Raw genomic sequence first — 14,134 nt, 5'->3', positions numbered from 1 at the left:
GAGCTATTGGAATGTGACAGTCCTGCGTGTATCCCACAGAGGACATTCTGGACCCCTCTGTCACTAAGTGTATCTGAAGGATGCCAGCTGCAGACAGAGGCTGACATACACAGATCAACTGGCTCATATCTGCCAGGCAGAATGAATTTATCACAAGACAGAGACAGACAACACAGCCCAACCATGAACATCAGATGGAAAAGGAACTTTAATTAAGTCTGTGTGTGTCTGTGGTGTGTATGTGACAGATAACAACCTCTGTTAGGCTTAAAAAAGGCTTGAGACAGAGATTCCACTTTGCACATTTTTTTTCCCTTTTTCTCCCATATTCCCCTTTATGAACTCTGTAGCACTGCAATTCTATCCACTTTAAAAGTGCAGGCGCAGCACTTTACGTGCCTCACCAAAGTCTATTACTGTAAAGCACAACTACTGCTGGAGGCCTGTTTGTAGGTACAGTATACACAGATATATAGCCATCTTCATTCTCATCAAGTATCACTTAGGGATACACCATGTTTTCAATGAGCTAATGCGGTGTTTCAAACAGTGCCGTCTTTAGAGTAACTTATACATCTAGAAGGAGACGGTCACTGCCATAAGAAACCAGATGAATCTTCATCTGTAACACTGGCTCCTGTATTCATTCAGGCTCATAAAATCAGCAGGTGGGTAAATTTTAGTGCAAATCTCTTGATTCTAGATTCTCTGTCTTTTAGTATTCCTCTTTGTGGGTATCTTACTGATCACTGTATCTCGCCACAATGTCTGTGACTGGGCTTCCTTTTGGAAGAGCAAGGGAATGTGTGCACACAGAGATGAGGGAGACTCCAATCCAATCTCATTTAGGCAGGAGAGGGCAGAGTGCCACCAGGAACCTCCACTCAGTTACACCTGAGGGGCCTCAGCTATGGAAGGAGGATATGCAGCTTTGCATACAAATTGCTGCCGGGAGCCATTCTCCTGCCCACCTTACACAGGGGTACAGAAACGCTGGTGCCTGATTAACATGAAGGGTATCAACTCTGCTCTGCAAACATGTGTTAAAGCTTGTGATTTTCTCTTTGAGAATTGTATCCATCGCGTGGGCTCGGGTGTCTAGAAACATAGACATGGCATTCCATGACATTTCATGCGATCCATGTGTCATAAAGCTGACATAAAGGTTGACATACAGCTTACTTGACGATGGATTGGCTGTCATAAACATTGATGGCACTACATAACAAATGATCCTAAATTTTCATGGCACTGTTGTGACATTGAACAATGTCGTCTCTGCAATCGAATCCGGAGCTCATTTTCCAAGCACTGACCTAAATCTTAGTAATGTCACTTCGACCAACATGTTATGATTGAATGACTCTGTGATCGTACGCTATTTGTCATAAGAAGTCATTATACAGCGTAAATATCATAATCAAACTGTTATTTGGGAAGCCTTTATCCATGCTTTGGGGTCTGAGGAAATCAACATCGTTCGGTGCCTTTGGGATCCAATTCTGCAGCATAACTGTACATTATGTTTTACTTTAAGACAAAGACACAATAGTCTTTTTGTTTTTGAAAAGGAAAATCTCCTCTCTTTCAAATTGTGCAACAACAGCCCTTTTGCTATTTCCCCTCAATAACCTTTTTGACATATGGTAATCAGTAAACACAAATCTATATTCTGTTTTGTCCCAAAACCTTTTCCAAATTGTTCTCAAATAATAGCCTTCTTTCGCTGAGAAAGATGACATTAGACATCTCAAAATAAGAAACTAAAGCAGTTTTTGTATGCCCTTCTTCTATTTGTTCATGTGCGTGTCTGTAAGCATGTGCATATGTGTATGTGTACCCACAGGACAGCCTAGAAACTTAGGGTGAGCCAAGGAGATTGGTAGATTGGTCCCATCTTCATCCGTATGCATGGCCAGGCATCCTCTAGAACTCTTTTGCTTTTAATGATAACTGGTCCCATGCATTGTTTACTAAGATGACAGGTCTATTTTCCTCTGATTTATAGCACTGTGGCATTCAAGGAGATACTGTACTTATTACTTTAAATGCAGTATGCAAAAACAAGTCAAAGAGACAGGCAGAGGGAGGAAGAAGGGAGGGTGTGGACATAAATTAAGGGTCATTGTTTCCCTTCTGCTCCAGACCGAGCAGCTGTTTGTTGAGGTCTAGACAGAGAGTTGAGAGCCGATCACCTTAGGAGGTCATTGCTGCGCTCAGCCCTGACTCACTTGGCTGCCAGGACTCCAGAGTGGAGGTGGTGGCATTGTCAAACTACCCTGTCAACAACATCTCTATATTTTTTGTTTGTGTATTTGGGCAAGTGGCCGGGCTTCCTCGCTGGATACTTACATAAGAACAGAGGAGGGAAACTCCCTCTGGTGGTTGAACAACGGCCTCCCACTCTTTACTGTGATGCAACATGGATCCATCTAGCCCTGACCCTTTCCATCCCCACCTCTGCTACCAAGCAATAGGAAGGAGAGAGTTAAAGAGAAAGTTAAAGCATAGAGAAGGAGGTGGGATGTCATTGTTTTGACGGATTTAGTTACAGTAGCACAAAGATCAATTATTCAGCAGAGGCATGCATGGTTGCAGGATTAATGGTGCATGCAGCAGATAAATCAACCATTGGTCTCGAACCTTTCAGGGAGAGGGGAAACAGTACAAGACAAACATAGAAACGTGTTTGACGTTGGCATTTTATATCCATCCTTTAGCATTAGTAACCTTGAGATTTCAGGATAGAATGGGAACGGAGAACACATCCTGCCACAAATAACCATCCAGATTTTAGGATATAATGTCAAAAAATGTCCACATTATATCATCCTCAATGCCGATTTGGCTCAGAAGGACAGAAGTATCTCACCGTCCTCAGACTGTGGAAGGATATGAAAAAGGAGGGCTGTAGTTGCTGTTGAGAGATTGAAACGCTGCTATATATTACAACCTCTGGAGACCTGTCGGCACTCCAACTTACCACCACCACCCCCACCACCATCTCTGTGTCTGTCTCTGTCTTTCTCTCTCTCGTTTTCACTTTGACTTTGCTCAGGGTCCTTTTCCCTTTCTGTTTTACTGTTACATTTCACATCACACCCCCTTTTTGTATTCATACAATGCATCTATCCATGTTCTTGTCTGGCTGGTTGTACTTGTATTTGTATATGTGTGCACACATCTCTCTACCTGATTGAATTTGCTACATTCAGACCCCCTCCTCCATCCTTGTCTGTTTTGGCTGCCAGGTTGTACCTGTCTGGTATTTCAGGTACGTTTTAGCCCATCTGAGTGTGCCTATAATTCCCTTCCTCTATTTGTCTGCCTCCTTTATCTGTCTGTCTCTTTTATCTGTCTGCTCCCTAGCTGCTGCCCCAGCCCAATACAGCCCTCATGGCCTTTCTTCTCCTACAGTTGAAATCACATACCCTGGTCAGGCTTCTATCTTCAGACACTAAGCTTCACCCAGCCAGAATGTCAAATCATTTCAGCCTCAGTCATTTTTTTTCTCAACATAATTGTTACAATGGGACTCTCATTCTGGCCCTGTCACTATTTCAGATTTCTTCACTTTTCAGTTTTGTCGAGAGTGTTTCCAAGAGTTTGCATGAAGCCAAAGTTAACCATTGATGTCCAGATTAGAATTTCAGATAATTAAAAGCGGAGGGAATACGGATGCCTTTGGCCATATCAAAGGGTCTTCGCTCCGCAGAAAGACATTTTGCATATGAGCAATGGTGGAGGAGTGAATAAAGGAGGGAGGAAAAGGGGGAGGCAGTCAGGGAGCCATGCTAGAAGTGGGAGGATCAAAGGAGAGATGGTGGCAGAGTGCTGTCCCCTGCTGTGCAGCTCTGATAAAGACAGGTTAGCGCCACAGGTCTCCTCACTGAGAAGGAGCCAGGCACAAGGCCAGGGGAGATGCATGAACAAGCCAGCTTACAAACATCTCATAATAACTCAGGCAGAAGAAGCCCTCTGAATTAAAATGTCACTTTTCATTTGCTTTCCTTTCCCTCATTTTGGCTCACTGGCTGATTTTTTCCTTCGCTCTCATTCTCTTACGCACTCTCTCTTGTCTGCCTTACCTCACCCCCTTAACCAACCAGCTCCCCCACTCACCAGCCACACATAATATGGACCCCTTCCATTGCATTCCCCACTGTCTTCATCACAGGGCTGCCTTGGGGCTCGCAGGCCCTTCCATCTGCCTGCTGTGAATCTGCAGCTCTCCCTGTCTTTCTTTGCCTGTCTATCTGTCCGTTGTTGCAATCCTCATTTCTCTGAATTTGAGCTCTCCCAACACACACACACACACACACAGTCACAATTACGATCACTGGCAAAGTAAAAAATTTTGCCTATTAGATCAATTACTCACCGATTACTATTACACAAAATAAATGGAATGTTTTGTCAGTGCTAAATGTGCCTCACAATGTCAGTGTGGTTATCTTTTTAGCTGATGGCTCTATAATATACTTTTGTTTTCAGTGTGATGCTGTTGACCTTTATTTAAACCTGAAAGTGCCAAACTCAAGGGTATTTGCATTAGCAGAGAAACAACTTCATGTCAAGTGTTATTATTATCATTTTAAATTCAGTTTGTTGGTTTATTATTAAAATTCCAGGGGATCTAACACAGCAGATAAAACATAGGAGGCAGCCTATACAGTCAGAACAAGATTGCTGCTGGTTTTATAGCACCTCAATGATCGATGTCATTACTGTCTTTGTTCTCGATCCTTTTAATCCTGCTGCTGAGTCTGGCTGTCCAAATTAGGTGTGCTGCCTTCTGCAGGGACTAAAGAGGGGTGAAGAGACTATAGTTGTAAAAGAAGCACACAGAAGCTGATGAAGGTTGTTTCTATGCTCTGAAGTAGACCACCATCTTACCCAGAGTGTAGGGAATGGAGGGGGCAGCTATCAATCTTTAATTGGGCACTGTGGGCCATAATAAAAACTTGTCAAAGTATGGTGGAACGAAATGAGGGAGAATGAAAGAGACCTACTGAGTGATATGGAAGGCCAAAAAAAAAAAAAAAAAACCCTGGTGAGCCTAGTGCGCTTTAATGCAGTGCATATTGGCAGGTGTCACTCTGCCTAATTTCACGCCTCCGTAAACCAGTGTGCACACAGACGATCGCCACTTCCAAGTCCCCTTACTTCCTCCCTCTAGCTAACCCCATCTCAGTCTCTGCGCTTTAATGTATAATTGGTTGCATTGGCGTGTTTCTCCTTCCACGTGAGAAACAGCTGTGGCTTGGCCCTTGCAGAACCTTTTGTCTCCCTGAAAGCTGGAGGTGCATGCCTGTATGCTCCATGTCAGGCAAAATGTGCAGCTTAAGCACTAAATAGGAGTCTGGTGACAGTTAAGGAAGCACACGGGCCCGTCCGTTCCATCTGTTAGACCAGCGTCGTTTGATGTCGACTGATTTGCTTGTTCTTTTGCCTCTGTCAGTTGTCCAGCCTGCTGGACTTTAGGCCAGTAGAGATGATGACAAGGGGTGAGCAGTTCAGCCAGCGGTGTGTGTACATATATGTGTGTGTTTGTATGTGACACAGTGGGACTTCCAGAGTTTGACACGAGGACATCCTGTGGCATCAGAGACAGAAACGAGTTCTGATTCTCGATGCTCTCCTGCGACCCTCTGTTGCTCTACAAACCTCTCCTCCCATCCTCACCCTCTTACCCCCCAACTTTCCTTCTTTCTCGTCCTTTACCCGACCCCCCCCCCCATCACTGTTCTTCCCTACTCACCCTTTCTCGCCCCTCCTTCCTGTAGTCTGTGTTTGTGTTGGGAAGATTAAGCTGCTCTGACAAAGCTGTGTTTACAAATATGCAGGCAGAGAAACAGGCCAAGCGACGCTGAATAGGAATAGAATACAAATTGCTTTTTTATCTCTCTTAGGGCCAGGGCGAGAGAAAATGTGTTTGCGATTGTTGCTCCTCCGCCTGTGAAGGATAAAGCCTCAGTACTGGGTTTGGGCTCCCTGTTAGCATTCATTCTATCCTCTCCTCTCTCTGTCTCTCTCTCGGCGTCTCTCTCTGTCCTCCCACTCCCTTTCTTCCCCCCATGCTCTTTCTCCTCTTTGTCTACTCCACACACTCTGTCTCTTTCTCCCCGGCAAAAAGATTTTTTCTTGCTGTTTCCTTGGTAATCATATCTCCTTTTCTCTCCTTTCTTCTCTCCTCCCTAACTCTCTCATGCCTCCTTGATCTGTGCTCCTCTCTCCCCTATATGTGCACTAGTCCCTCTCCTCTCACCTCATTCCCTTAATAATTTTCTCCATTCCTCTCCCCCCCTTCATGTTTTCATACACGCTGAATATTTTTCTCTGTCATTCACACTCTCTGTCTTTCTCTCCATTCATCTATCCCCTTTTCTCTCCTTCACTCAGTAGGACTCGTGATTTACAGTCTGTCTCAGCTCTTCCTTGCTCACACCGGAGATATTAGAAATTTTGAGTGCCTATAGATCACAGCAGGGGGAGAAGGCGTGAGCCTCTGCTAATCAGCCCTAACAGAAGTGTGCAGCATTACAAATCTGGGCTCTCTCTTACAATCAGGCAGCATGTCTGGCTGGCATAACCCACAGCAGGGAATCAGAGGTCTGTGATGTCATCTTCAGCAGGTCTCCATTGTGTGTGCATTTAGGGGCAAACAGTGGGTTGGATGTTTGCTCTTATTAATGCAGAGGACACGGTCCCCTTTTCTATGCTGTGGTACTTTTATCCTTACCTCAGCTAACATAAGCGAAGGTTAATAGACGGTCACAGAGATTCAAACAATGCCATCTATGCTTAATAAGAGGCATCAGTCTCATACTGTGATGCTGCCATTAATTTGTTATTTAAATAAGGACATGTCAGCTTTTAAGGACATTGTTGACTTTGAGATCTGTTTTTGTTTTTTTTTAAATTTCACTGTATACTTGCTGTAGCTAAATCTTTACCTGTAATCCTCTTCAGTTTTTCCCCCTAGGTATATGTGAATATATTCATGTTCTGGCTTAATATCTCTTTGGCCAGTCTCCAGCACATGCATTTGTGTTTGACTAAGCGCAATTGAGAGACGGGGTATGGGAAAGCCTTCTTAGACTCAGCTGTTTCCTACCCACTAAAAATGACAGCTAAAACGTGACCTCCAACCTCGTGTCTTTAAGCTGTGGCTTGATAACCTGGCTGCTGTATGCATTACTCCAGTTTTAATGGAATGAAGTGTCTGTCATCATTGAAAGGGCCAGGCATGTAATGCAAACAGTTCCTCATTACTCTTTTTGCTTTGTGACGTTTTTTCATTTCTATTCAACACCGGCAATCTCGAGGTCAGCTCAAAGGTTAGAGTGATAAGAAAGTGGTGTCTTGAGATAATGACCAGTTTCCATTTACCTTTTCACCTTTTACACATATACTTAATATCCATTTGTAACCTGCCATCCCCCACGTTTGTATAATTTGCTAACCGCACGCAGACTTCTAACTAAAGCTATTTTGCTTTGTTAAAATGTTCTGGGTTCAAACACAGATTTTGAGGACAGACCATTAGCACTTCAAAAACAAAGACATGACTTGAGGTACAGTTATAATTTAATATGTAATAGATCTCCAAAGTAAGGCCTCTTTCTGGAGAAAAGTCAGCCTAAGGGAGCGAAAAGATATGAAAAAAGAAAAACCGTGGAGAGAAAAGTGGACAGAGAAAGTTTGTTACCCTTGCATATGTAGGCTTCTTCTTATATTGTGGCTACTATAGAAACACAGTTTGACTTTTGAGAATCTGACAGAAGAGCTGCAAGGTTTACAGAGCTTTCTTTTGTTGACAGCCATCAATGAGTTGACTGCTGTCGTAGGCTGAGGTCAAGGCAAGACGTCAGTTGGCTCTTTGTGAAATGTAAAAAAAACAAAAAACTGCCCAGTATATTCACTTGTCCAGTCATTTCACCTCTCTTTTTGTGATAAGGTTTTCAGCATTTCTGTTTGGCTTACTTTAAGTGAATTGGCCTTTATCCAGTGCTGCAATCAGAAAATATATAGCTACAGTAACAAAACTGATTAGGGTTTGTTTATTTGATGTGTTTATATGTATGTTCCTCCATCTGCAGCATGATGGTGTCAACTGAAATGACACAGTAAGTGCAGACATAAAGAGTTAAGTCTTTAGAGGCCATTGACACATGGGCATTTACTACATCCCTTTCTCTTTATATTGACATGTCAAGGCAAAACCAACAACTACCTATTTAAACACAAGCATGAATGTGAGTCTTTTACTGTAGATTTTATTTACTTAGCTTGTTATAATGAATTTCCCTTGATGGTACCATAAGATATTTTACTTGTGGTTGCATTTTTAAGGCTGGTCTGAATGTGTTCCACTAACACATAGAATGCAACTGGGAAAAACTGTATTTTGCCTCCTGCACGGGCAGTGCAGGTGTAACTTGATATACTTGTGTCTTTGTGTGTTGGAATGTGGTGGCATGCCGTAGGCCCCATGCCACCCCTCCAACCCATTAGCTGAGCCCAGCCCCTGCCTGTGTCTGCTTTAACCTTGGCCAGCAGGCTGGAGGAGAGGGAAAGTAATTCTAACCTTAAAAACCTGCTGATTAAAGCTAGTTTGGTGGAATTCGATTCCACTTAATACCTTTGGCCGTGAGCCCAGCTGGCTAGCATTAGCATCAACAGACACAGTGTCTTCAGTCAGGGAGACAGACGTGCATGGGCATGAGCGTGAGCTTCCTCTCGCATGTACGAAAGCGTGTCTATGAATCCTATATCCTCTCGTCTGTCTTTTTACCTCTCTATTCTTCTTCCCGTCTCTGATCCTACTATTATTTCTCCCCCAGCTCGATATGTAATTCTTGTATTCCAACTTCATTGCCAAAGTTTTTCTCCGGAAAATGTCTTTCCTCGGCTTGGTCTTGAATTTCTAGTTTTCCTCAGCCTCAGGAATGAAGCTAGACAGAGTAAAGGTTTTCAGTGTTGCAAGTGGTCAGGGGTTTCTCTCTAACTGCCTCAGTCCTGTTATTGTTTTTCTCTTGAACTTGATGTATAGCTGTGTTTACACGTCCAGCGTGGCTAATTAATTCTCCTCTTCGGGGCCTGTTTATCAACTGTTTGTGTTTATTTTACAATGAGTATGCTATTTTTAGAGACAGTCATTTCCATAACATTTTTCCAGAGCATCATTTGTTTTGCTTTGTTGAGGAATTTAGGTTTGTTTACCATTTTTCTCCTCAGCTCAGGCGCAGTCTGCCAATTCATTTTGTAGCTCGCTCAGTTTTGACTGATTTAGAAGCAGCAGCTGGTCCAGTGGAGAAGACTGGAGAGATAAATCTAAGCCTCTTTTGATTTATTATGTATAATGTCTCATCAGCCGTTGCTAAGGTCTTCAGATGCACTGAAGAATTATACCGTTACATCTTTACAAGTTGTGGCTTATTTAAAGGCGTATAAAGAAGAAAAACCTAATAAAGAAAGCATAGCAGGGATAAAAACCACTGCCATAGTGCCAGTGCCATACCAGAGCTCTGCATTTTCCCTCTCTCATTTCTATACAAGGCATCTACTGTGTATTATGGGCATTCTGGGCATAGTGCCACCTTACCAGACACTATAGATAATTTGATTCCCACTGAACGATTGGGAGAGAGCAGAGCGGGGAGGCTGACTGTAAAGAAAGCAGGTGAAATGCAGAGCATTACGGTATCAGTCGAAAATGAGCTCATCCTCCAAACTGGAAGTGGCACTTTTCAGCCCTAAGTCATCTAATCACATCTGTATAGAGCCAGAAATCGTTGGTTGATCAATAGTCATCATGGATGCTGTCAATGGCCAGGGTAGTTTGAATTTTGCATGGTCCATGAATCTCTATTGAGTATGGATTTTGTGTTCCCTCCATGGATGGGGTTGTATAGTACTGCCTGATTGGCTGCAGTGTGAGCTCTATTTATGCTGTTGTGCCCCAGGCTGAATCACCTGCCCCAGGCATCCATATGAACAGACATATGCAAACATGCACACAAACAGAAGTACACACACACAAAATGATACATTCCCGCTAATGAAGCAGTGAGCCAGAAGTGGCTTTACCAGGTGGATATCCATGTCAACAACTGTTTAATAGTGCAAAGCAAGTCATTCAATACAGCCAGGCCTAAAAAAAAATTACACAAAATCCAAAGGTAGGTTATGCTCATCCAGAGCAATGATGGAGTGTGTGCGAACAAATGGTGAGAAGGAAATATTAGAGGATGCATGAGTCTTACATAAAAAGATAGAACAATTCTACTTGAAAGAGTTGGCCTGACGTGATAAAAGGGAGCTGGATGGAGGGAAGAAATCATAAACAACAGGGTTTTCTTTTACGAAAATGCCAGGCAAGTTATCCATGTACATGCACATTCCTGTGTGCCACTAAGTGAATGTGTATGCATGTGCGCTCTTCACAGTGGGACTGACAATCCCACAGAAAGACAAATGTGTGGCAGCTTCTGACAGTAACACGTTTGCATCACGGCAGGAAAACAGCAAATTGCCAACATAAATAAGGTGCCACGCTCTGATTAGGACTGTCTTCACACATCATTATGGTCTAATGAGAGAGTTTCCCCTCTCTCTCAGTCTCTTTATAGCTGCATGTCTGCTTGCCGTATTGCCTTCACAGACTTTGCATTTTACTAGCTCCTCTCTAGCTGCGCTTGACACCTGTCAGACATGATGGATGAATGTAAGTGAGGTGTCGCCAGGGCAACAGGCAGGCCAGGGGCAGTGGTGGCCTCCAGAGGCAAGACAGGTAGCCAGTGGTGGCTCTGCTTTTATATCTGAAGGCTTTATTTAAGACAAACTGTCTGGCCTGATTCCCCGTGTGAACTGCGGTCCTGCTCTACTTCAGATGACACCCCAATTGGGAGGGGTTTTAGGGGGTGAGGGGGTCGACGGGTGTTTGGGGAGGGGTTCAGTCCTATAATACCCTCTCATTGGGTTATGCCAGCATTTCATTGCCTTGGCCGCTTGCTTGAGTGACAACACCAAATGAATTTGCTGCATCAGTGTCTGACTTTGGAGGACACACGTCGCTGTAACTCTTTTTTCTTGCTGTCCGCAGTGACAGCACATGAATACATTATGGACACACTACTTGTGAATTCTTCTATAAACTGCTCTGTGTCATTCTTCCGCTGTGCCTCATATTCGCACACGACGCCACACTAATAATACATCCACATTTGCGTGGCCGTGTTTGTGAGCACATATGCAATTATGTGGGGTTTTTTTCGCTGTTTTTGTATCAGTGTGCAAACGCTCTTCAAAATTACACATTGGGAAACTTTACTTTTTATGCGAGGACATGTGTGTATGTGTCTATAATTATGGTTTAATTGCTTGCCCTGCGATGTGCTGTCATCTGTCACAGCTCAAAGACAGCAAATAATGGTTCTGCTGCCATCACTTTGTCACCCAGACACTCAGCATGCAGAAAGCAGCAGAAACACCAGTAACTGATATGCGTCTTGAATTACTGATAAGCGCTCAAGTATGATGAGCTTTGTGTGTATGGGCGTGCTCGTGCTCTCAACATTTTCTTGGTATGCCTTTGTATCGGAGTGTGTTGTGATTTCTTCTGTAAGTATGCATAAAGCTGTGTGCATGAGTGTCAAAGCCTGTGGTGTGTGTAAATGTATGATTCTGAGTGGGTGTCGTTTTGTGCTTGAGAACTCAATGTCTAATTTTGTGAGTTTGTGTGTGTGTGCAAATGTGTGTGTTTGTAAGAGTGAATTGGTGTTTATGCTGCAGTAGAGTAAGGGTTCACAGGCTTATGGGTGTGTGTGTGTGGGAAAATGTGTTTGATGCCTTGTGTATATCGGCAATGACAGGTGCAACAGTTGTGTTATGCTTTAAGCTGCTTGTTTGTCTGGCACGCTGCTTTGTGTGGTTGAGAAATGGAGTAAACAGAGGGAAAGGAAAGCAGCCTGGGGGCTAATTTATTCACTCCCCAGTCGCCCTAGTCACAGAGGCCTGTTGCACCGGCCCACCTGTCAATCCAGAGGAGCATGCCATACCGTTATACCATCCAACTGTACACTGCCACACCACACTCTCAGTGGGCCAAGCGCTTTAGGCTATAGCAGTATTAACCATGATATATTAATAAACGCTCTGTAATCAGAATTAACAAGACAGCAAGTTTTGGGTTTTTTTGAGCGACATCCAGAAGTTTGCAATTTTCTGTGTGCTGTGAAAGTGCAAAGTTGTATCAGTGCTGGCACTGAAATTTAAAGTCAAGCGTTACATAGACAGAAAGTTGGCATTTCTGTTTGTAAGCACCTTTCACAGAACTTTCAACACATGACTGTAGTGAAATGCATAAACAGTTTAATGCCATATAGACCAGTGTCCTTTGTTGCATCACTAATCCCTTGAAAAGGGTCCAAAGTAGAGTTTGTGACATAAATGCTCACGAAACTGCACAGGAGAAATGTGCGAGACGATAGCTGTTGTAGTCGACTGTAGTAATGTGATGTTCAGTTCACTGTGGGTGTGGGAGGAAGTGTCTGCCCATTGCCAGCGTAGAGTAATGGATGGCAGAGCTATGGGAGTGGGAGGAGGCATACATCCTTTTTCAGACAGCTGTAATGGATGAGAGTACAGCAAAAAATAAGAACAGGAGGCAGTCTGCATGCATTCACCCTCTCAAACTCTCACATGCAGAGTTCAGTAGTATTGAAATGAGTTCACAAAAGATGTGAATGGAACAATGGAACACCTGGTGAAGCAGTCAAGGCTAATTTGACTCTTGTTAATTGGTCATAAGACTCCTATGGGTGAACATTCTGGATATACGCAGCCTCACACATGAGTTTGTACTTGTGTGTGATGTATTTGTGTTTTAACTGTGTAATGTGTCTTTTTTTATCCATTTGCCCAGTCTGTGTAACTGTACAGTGCTAGCTGTAATTAACAAGGCAGTTTGATGTTGGCAAGCTACTTTCTATATATACAGGCAAACTTCTTCTGTAGGCCATGCATAGTTAACCAGGTTAAACAAGACAAACACATAGCACACTTCAAGGTGCCTATTTATCATTAAATAATGTAGTCCTCTTTCTGCCCATTCACAGCTCCCCAGGAAACCTCCCTTTACTTACTCAACAAGTGTTGAATGATGATGCTGTACCTTCCTGTGAACATGTGCATATGTGCATGTGCACTTTGACTAACAGTGTATGTATCACCACAGCTGGTAGCTCTCCTAATTTCTCATCAAACATTTATACCAAAGAGAACTTCCATGAAGCTCAGCCCTCTCAGCCTTCTCCTCTGCCTTATTCCTCTGGGAACCAGGCTTCATGTCTAAAGAGCAATCCATTTTACCCTTGCCTTTTCTAAATATTGTATCACACAAAATCACAGCCTGTGTCCTAGCTGGTGAGGGTTATGGAAGGAGTTTTGTAGACTTTTTTTTGTCGCTGCTGTAAACCAGCAAAAGCCCTGCCATCCCTTTAGGTCACCTGGGAGCCACGGCCATGAGTCTCCCAGAGAAGGATTGGGAAGGAGTGGGGATGGAAGGAGGTTAAGTGCTGCCTTGCTGCTGTTCCTTAGTGCGTGGTGCTTCGTTGCGTTTGCCTCTGCTGCCGGCTGGTGAAAAATGTCTCCTGGCCCCTCTGCCAGATATCAGGATGCGTTATCAGCCCCGCCTAGCTCTTTCCACTGTAACGAGCCCCCAGGCACAGTATTATCTGTTTACGATAAGGATATTAATAACACTGTGCTTTAGTTATGTGCAGGGTTGCCCCACGGGGTGATGGGGGGGTTGAAGTAAGAAGCACCTGAATCATTCTGTCAAAGGTACTTTCCAAGGAGGACAGGATATAAGTGGAAGAGAGGGAGAGGGAACCGAGGGAGAAGTCATATGGTTATGTAGGGACAGTGATGAAATGCTGGTTAACCCATCCAGTTTCTCCCATCAGCTCACTGTCTTTGTTTTCAAGAACAATAGCTTGGCCATCTGCCAGCAGGTCCATATGGGAGTTATCATACAGAGAGAAGAGGTCAGGGTTTCAAAGGTCACAGCTGCCATGGTTAGCTGAGAGGTCGGTCTATTTCCTGGACTTTACTGTTGTGTAATGTGCTC

The 14,134-nt window shown here is 43.7% G+C and overlaps 1 protein-coding gene across 12 annotated transcripts in view; it reads left to right on the top strand.

Moving 5' to 3' along the window:
• camta1a (calmodulin binding transcription activator 1a) overlaps window positions 1-14,134 on the top strand; it is a 282,069-nt gene that overhangs the window by 204,987 nt on the left and 62,948 nt on the right. The gene's annotated exons all lie outside the window — the stretch shown is intronic.

This window comes from Pelmatolapia mariae, linkage group LG20, assembly GCF_036321145.2.
Source record: "Pelmatolapia mariae isolate MD_Pm_ZW linkage group LG20, Pm_UMD_F_2, whole genome shotgun sequence".
NCBI lineage: Eukaryota > Metazoa > Chordata > Actinopteri > Cichliformes > Cichlidae > Pelmatolapia > Pelmatolapia mariae.
Note: the sequence above shows the minus strand (reverse complement) of the source record. Positions and strands in the feature narration are given on the sequence as shown.